Raw genomic sequence first — 8331 nt, forward strand, 5'->3', positions numbered from 1 at the left:
CTCTGTCCTAAATCTTCTTCTTTTTTTGTTTTTTATAGTGAAAAGTACGTGCTCTAAGAGCCCGTTTGGATGAGCTTTTTTTCTTCAAAAGCTACTTTTTTAAGAGAAAAAAAGCACTTCTCGACAAAAGTCTGTTTGGATGCCAGTTTTTTAAAAAAGCAGAAGTCATAAAAAAAATCAAAAACCTACTTTTTTTCAGAAGCTAAAAATTTTAACTTTTAAAAAAAGCAGAAGTCAAAAGCCAAATATTTTTTTCAAAAATCAAATATTTTTTTAAAAATCTAAATAGCTGTAACTTTTATAGAAAGTACTTTTAAAATAAGGAAGTGATAAAAAGAGCTTTATTAAAAAGCCAATACAAACGCAAAATCTTCTAAATGTGAGTGAGGGAGACATTGGCATTGTATAATATTAGGCAAACAGGCATAGCCACATTGCCCATCAAATTCAGGTATTCAACTACCTATGTAGTGTTCGTTTCGTTGCACCACCTAATTGAGTTGCCCCTAATTTGCCAATAAAACAGCACCAATAACAACTGCCATGACCTTCGCCGACCCACCTACTTGGACATGCCCTCTTGAGATGGCCCCTTCCATTGGGGAGTTGACCCCCTCCATTGGGGATTTCCTGTAGATTTGAAAAACAAATAACATTAATAAATTAAAAACAACTTTTTTTTATTATTATAATTAAACTTGTAGACTCGTAAATTACTTTTTGGAGTTTGCAGGACAAAAAGTAATAAGGTAATCAGCAGAGGCACAAGTGAAGGTGCTAGTGCCATCGTCGTAGGCATAGCTATAAGCGCGTGGACAAGCGCTCTTGAAGAACTGCGAGTAGGAACTTGGTTTGCATGTCTGAGGAGTCCCGTAAGCGCCGCTGCAACAATACTGTGGATCCCCGAAAGCTTCACATGCGCTCTTACACGCCACGCTCTCATTACTCGCCGTCATCACTTTTAGCTCCGTGGGACACCCTTTGTTCAAGTCCACCGCGCAACCCGTGGCTGTGCAGTTCCCGCCGAGGCCATGCGGCTCCACCGTCATTGGGAGGTTGTAGCCGTCGACCAGGCTGACGTCATAGAAATCCATTCCCCCTGCACCATTCAAGGTGAACTCCGCTAGTGTTGCGGGCAGGGCACCGCCAGCTCCGTTGCATTCCACGACGGAGGCCGCAGTCTCCCGTGACGCATGAAAATTTTCCGGTGGAGTCCGTGGAGCATAGGGTTCGACCCCATAGGCGGCCTGACCAGGCGGTGGGCGCTGCGACAGCATTGGACCCGCCAGGTTGCAGGGCGAAACCCGTGGTGGCGAGTTGTGTCGTTCCGGCACCGGTCAAAATGCCAGGCCAAACGGGGTAGCTGCACTTGTTTACGATTGTGAATGTGGCTGAATTCGAACCTGTACAAAACAAAACACAATGAAAAATTGAACATTATCTGCATCGTTATTCTTAAACGAAAACAAAGAGTTACTCGTTAACATGAAGTTATGTTGCTATATGCAAGGGTTCACAACGAACATCAGACAAAGTTATATTTACAACTTTTTTTTTTACAATTTTCTACAACCATATCTTAACACGGTTGATTTCCGTCAATTAATGGGTATAATTTTCACAAATTAAATTCATTAATTAATTATTAATTCACAATAAAAGATAACCGTTGATTGATTGCCGAAAATCAACGGTGTTAAAATATATGGTTGTAAAAAGTTGTAAAAAAAAATAGTAAGTATAACACTCCTCTTATATATATATATATATATATATAGGGATATGATCCGTCAAATTTTGAAATTTGACACCAAATCCTAACCGTTGATTTCTGCCAATCATCGATTATCATTTATTGGCAATTAATGATTAATTAAATGATTAATTAATAAGTGTAATTCCCAATAAATGATAACCGTTGATTTTTTAGTATATATATAATATATATATATTAGGATCATGCCCCATATATATATATATATATATATATATATATATATATATATATATATATGGTGTCAAATTTAAAAATTTCTAAAGTTTTATATATATATATATATATATATATATATATATATATATATAATTTTAAATTACATGTTGCTACATGTATATAGTGCACCCCCCTCATGATAACAGTTAACATTATTCTTAAACGAAAACAAAGAGTTACATGTTGCTATATGCTTCGGTTTACCGTGAACATTATATATCTATAATATTAAATTATATGTTGCTACGTGTATATATAATTTTGTCCCCTTACATGAAAATTGATTTTCTTTTCATTTTAAATTTTAAAATATGTATAATTTCTCCTCCCTTAACCAAAATTCTTGGATCGCTATAGTAGTTTTTGTAATTAACATACATATGATATTTATGTGAGAATGGAAAAATCACCTGTTAGGAACTGAAAGAGAAACAGAAAGAGCAAAGTGAGAGCAAATTGAGTTGAAGCAGCCATTGCTGAAAAACGGCACATTAATGCACGATGAAACTTAAATTATGGATGGAGCAATTTGGCTTCTCGAGTTGGATGCTATATGAAACAAGGTTTTGCGGAGTGAGAAAGAGAGAGGGGATGAAAGATGAGATATATATAGGGGTTAAAGTGGGTTGGGCCGAGTTTTGTCCCGAAAAGTCCAAGCCTACGTTAAAAAATTTCAATTTGGCCCGACCCAAGCCTAGTATGAGTCTAACTGTTAGCCTGGTTTGGCCCGTTTATGAAAAAAAAACAAATGGCCTGGCTTGGCCCGTTAGCCTGTTAATTTTTAACTTCCAAGCAGAACCATGAATCAACTTTACAAAGTACTCAAATTATGTTGCTACACCAAAAATCATAATTTCAACGTCCAAACAGAATCATGAATCATAACAAAACTAATACAATATGCATTTAAGTCATTTTCAAAAGCAAAATGCTCAAATTAAATAACATATATTTCATCAGATCCAACAAACAAATCCATACTATGTAAATTAAAATAACTACATGAATCCAACAAACACATCATGATGCTTGTAGTAAGTATAACCTCGGCCAAAAATCTTTTAATATATTCATATACACAATCTAACATGTTGAGATGTTGGTTCCTCCTATATAAGAAATAAAGTAAGATTTCTATTAAAATATAATTGAATATGATTAAGTTATAAATAATTGCAATTGATTAAATTTATATCTTTTTTTTTCTTCAAGGCATACTTACTCTATTTTATTTTATTTTATTTAAAATAAATAGTACAATATAGGCCGGCCTGTAGGCTTATAGGCCCGGCCTTTTGAAAATGGGCCTATAGCCTTTTTATTAAACAGGCTTTTTTAAGGCCCGAGTCCGGCCTATTATATAAAATATACTAAGTCAGGTCTAACCTGATGTAGGTCGAGCTGTAGGCTCCTGTAGGCCGGGCCGGCCAGTTTCACCCCTAGATATACAGATACATGCGTGCATAAATCCTTGTGTGAACATGAGATATATATAGATCACTGTGGAGGTCGAAAAAGTGTCAGAATTTTAGTGAATATTTGAGTTATTTTGCGTAAGATCCAGATCCAATTAATGAATCTACCTATAAAAACATCGATTGAGGATTCTCGAATAAATCAAGAATAGTGTTGTATGCTGACGGATATCGTGTAATGTTTCTTGATTTAATTAAGGGATTTGCTTTCATGCTGTTACAGGAGCGATGAATAGTTTTCCTGCATAAACAAAATTATGGTGGGACTAATTAAAAAAAAGAAAGAAAAAAATAAAAGAAAAGGGGGATTTTCGATGTATGAGCAGGATATGTTTTGATTGTTATGTTACATGACAATCGGATTTCCCTTTAATTAATAATCAATTAAGATTTGATTAGTGATTTTTAACATAAAAATTGATAATTTCATGTTTTATAATCATCAATTGTAAATCTTAAATAAATAAAATGGATTTGTTGAGAAATCTTTAAGATATTTACAAATTATATTAATATTATGTTTCTCGATTTAAGTTTTGATTTATGGGTTTCTTTTTTATAAAGTTACTTTAGATAACTTTGTCTAATGTTCATCAAAATGACGTCGTTTTGAGGTAGAAATTATGATATTTTTGTAATTTAAATTTATTTTAGGGTTATAATAGTTTTTATCATTCTAATTTTTTAACTCCAAAATGACGTCGTTTCGATGAATATTAGACAAAATTATCTAAAATAACATTAGATATTTTTTCCTCTTGATTTATATATTGTTTTATATTAGTTTATTTTAATAATTAATTATTGTAAATTTTAAATACATAAAATTGTGCTGAAAAATCTCTTAAATAATTTATAAATCAATGTTAATATATAGCTACTATATAATTTACCATAAATAGGGAAATAAGTCAACCATGCGGAACGTGACATCAAACTTTGTGAATTTGATGCCATGATCGGCTTTTCTTTCTTTCTTTTTTATAGTAAATTAAAGATGTTCTCACCTCTAAATTCTAATGATAGGAATAATTCATTCGTGGCTTGAAGCATAATAATTTTTATCATCAGTCTCAAAGTGCTTCTCGTATAAATCAAATATCCACAAATCATGAATTCATCAGCCACTTGCCATGATCAGTTTTAGGCAACAAAACTTCCCAGTTCCAGATTTTAATCTTTAGAAGGATCTTTTCCCAAAGTCTTCTAAATCTTTAAAAATTATATCAAGGTAAAGTTACAAACCGGTTCTTCGAGAGTCAAAATTCCTAAACTAGAGCTAGGAAGAAAAAGATCAGAAATGTGAAAACAGGAGCTCGTATGCAGATCCGTGGTTCCTTTCCTTGAAGTTGCGTTGTCAATGCACTTCGAGATCAAGAATTGAAGAACATGCACCAGCTTTCAAGACAAACACTCAGATTCGAAGAGAGAAAATACAAAATTCTAAACGTAAACTGAAACTAAAAGTACGGTATCTGACCCTAAATGACTCAGACTTCTATTTAACTAAAAACTAAAAAGCTGCCTCAAAATGCATTGTTGTCCATCCAATGATTCAGATTTGATCTTGCTTTCAAAAAGTTGATCTTGCTTTCAAACTGCAGTAAAAATAACAAAAGAGAATAGTAAATCATCAAATTACCTCTTTCTCTCTTTCTTTTTTACCTTTGGGCTGATTGGTACTCATTTGGCCCATTACCATGCACTAATATCCAGCCTTCACCTCAAATATTATAAAAACTAAGCCATTAAAATTAGTCATAATTGATAGCTAACAAAATACCCCAAACTTAATTAATTACTTGCCCTCAAGTAATCAGACAAACTTCACTCATAAGTTAGATATCAACACAGATACGATTACAATAACTTAGTTAAATTAAATCAGCCATCCGTGCAAAACATCACTCTTCTTAAAGCTTTGACCAGGTTTAATGTCAACCAATTCCTACAACCAATTAATCACCCAACTCCAGTCAATCAGCAATTACATAAACATTCAATCAAAAATTCATGCTCATTCATTTAGTTGCAACCCTTAACTTAAAATGATTCAATTGAAATTCCACTGAATTCCTTGCCAGATACATTCAATCATTCACACTCTCTCCTGTTTATAAGGGAGGTCACTCATTGTCATTATTCATGAATGCTTTCAACCTACACTACCATTTAGAAACTTGAAGTCCAATATGCTATCTCCATCAAAGGGTCTTTAAGGCTTGTAATGAGGCAGGGCTAGGATCTTTGTTTTTCTAGTCACTTGGCTAATTAAGCTAACCCTTAGTGTCTAACTAGTCCTCATTAGCTCTTTCTGATTTTTGCCTAAACAAGACAAAGGGAAATTAGTAACTCTCTTTCCCTTTTTATAACTTCTTTCTTCTTCTTTTTTATTATTGAGCACCTTCACAATTTTTTTTACTTTTGCCTTTTTCCTCTTTTCCTTTTTTACGGCAAGCTCAAAGATCTCCCTTTTTTTTTTTAAACAGAGAACTCTTTTTATAAAATCACTTGTTCCCTTTTTTCTTCGATTTTTTTTTTACCTCCTGATCCTCTTTTCTTTTTTTCTTTTTTCTCTTTTTTTTACAACCAATTTCCCTTTGCCTTATGTAGCTTACTGTATTTCTAAGCTAATGAGAATTAACTAAATACTAAGATAGCTATATAGGGTGGACAAGGAATTTGGCTTATAATATCAAGGTACATGATCAGAAAAGAAAGGTTTCAGGCTCAAATATAGGGACCAAAGGATATAATTAACGGGTGAGGCTTTTGGCTCTAGGCTATACATTCAGAAACAATGCCCCAATCACACAGAAATAGCATATTAGTCATCCAAACATAGTGCAGTATTCAAAGCACCAATGCACAATGACCACTCACAAAGGAATATAGTGTTTAGGTTCAAATACCTCACATGGGTTGTTAATCCAGTGGTTTATCAGTGAATCAACAAATCAGGGATCACAAAAAATTTTATGGCATGTAATTTGATTTTCAGCTTATATAAATATTGATCAACTAAGTTAGATCCTTAATTGACTAGGAATTAATTTAATTTAAATCTGGCTATACTTAAGCAATGATGATGTTAAACACATAAGGTTATAAATCATATCCAAGTTACTACTCAGCTAATCAAGCATACAAAACAGAGTAAATTTTTATCATTTTTATGCACCAATCAGCAAAGTAATGGTAACAGCAATTACAGCAAATAATCACCCCAAACTTAAAATCAAGCTGGGTCCTCACAGCAGAACATAAATATATATATAAAAACAATAAATTGCAAAAAATAAATAAATAAATTATAATAAATAAATTAAAAACCTGGGTGACAATGAAATGGTCAGCTGAGAAGGAGTCTCAGTCATTAGAGAATGAGTCCTCCTTTTGGTGCCATTGTACACTGGATTAAAAATTAGTGAATAAAAGAAACATAAAGGTAAATTTGTCAACAAATGAGTACCCATAAATGTCAGCAAAGAAAATAATTACAGTGTTATGACAGTGTAATTCTAGGAATTATATCAGTAATTGCCCACAAAATACTAACTGAGAATCAGTATAGTAAGCCCAAAATTATAAACTATAGGCTAGTACAGGGAAGCAATAACATTACTTACAGAAGTGCCAACCATTTTTGAGAGAATTATTCTAAATTAAAGATTATTCTAATTAGCATGTTATTTTAGTTCCAGCCAGTAGTTGAAATCTATTAAGGATTTGTTACATATATAATAGCCAATAGACCTTCAATAATTGAGCACGCCATAGGTTGGACTTCAGTAAAATAAACTGAACAGAGGACCAGAGACAATTCAACCCATATTATCCACACCCATTAAAAAAAAAAAAAAAAAAAACTCCTAGTACAGAATTTCAAATAATATTAAAACCAAGAATTGCCAATAAAAGCTAGACGGAAAATTATAGAAAGTCCATCTGAAGAAAAGTCCATTTTCCTTGTTTTTTTTTTTTTTTGTAAATTCCATTTTCCTTGCTTTATATGATTGGCAGAACACAAAATTTTTCATGTGCCAATAGTAAATGGTCGTCCTTTGATTCAAAGCCTGAGAGATAACAACAGGAAAATTTAACTTCTTCTAAAATCAATTGTACATCATTTTTTATATATCTTCACAAATATATGCACATTCCTTAAGATGGACTACAACATAATGGAATAGCCTTAGCCACCCAATAATAACATACAGCCAAGGGATTTGAATGTGCGAAAAAAAAACAAAGAATAAATAAATAAGTAAATAAAATAAATTAAAATTAACTATCCCCAACTTCTCAAATCAAAACCCTAGCCTAATTTCAAGAACACCAAACGATACATGGGTATGGCGAGGGTAGTGGTGAGAGAAAGATGAGGGTTGCAAAATAAAAAATAAAAATAAATAAGTAAATAAAATATAAAATTCATAAATCAAACCTTATACACGCTCAAACTCTACGAGTGGTGAACCCCAAAATGTGTGGACTGAGGGCAAGACGAAAACGAAGCCTGACGGTGGTTCTTCGACCGCGTTGAGTTGATTGGTTCTCCGGTGAGATTAAGTATGAAATAAGCGAACCAAGCTTGACTAGTTTTCAGACCAGAACAGCGGCGAGGAGGGAGATCAGCTTACTGGTAGAGTTCGAAGCTATAAAACAAGAAAATAGCTTCGGTGCACAGGGATTAGATGGTAAGAGAAGAGAAAGGAAAATATAAACTAGGGTTCTGAGCGAGACGATGATGAAAAAGAGATCAGCTTTGAAAATTGCTTTGCTGAGCGTTGTGTGAGACTACGAGGGGAAATGAATTATTTTTAAAAAGAGCAAGCCCTTTATTTGGTCAATAAAAAGTAA

The 8331-nt window shown here is 33.1% G+C and overlaps 1 pseudogene; it reads right to left on the reverse strand.

Annotated features, from left to right (window-relative positions):
• Nucleotides 1–506: 506 nt before the first annotated feature.
• LOC133301550 (pathogenesis-related thaumatin-like protein 3.5) lies at nt 507–2467 on the reverse strand (annotated as a pseudogene).
• Between the last annotated feature and the right edge of the window lie 5864 nt (nt 2468–8331).

This window comes from Gastrolobium bilobum, unplaced genomic scaffold (genome assembly GCF_033153095.1).
Source record: "Gastrolobium bilobum isolate Gb01-03AN ecotype WA unplaced genomic scaffold, APGP_CSIRO_Gbil_v1 utg51140, whole genome shotgun sequence".
NCBI classification, from domain to species: domain Eukaryota; kingdom Viridiplantae; phylum Streptophyta; class Magnoliopsida; order Fabales; family Fabaceae; genus Gastrolobium; species Gastrolobium bilobum.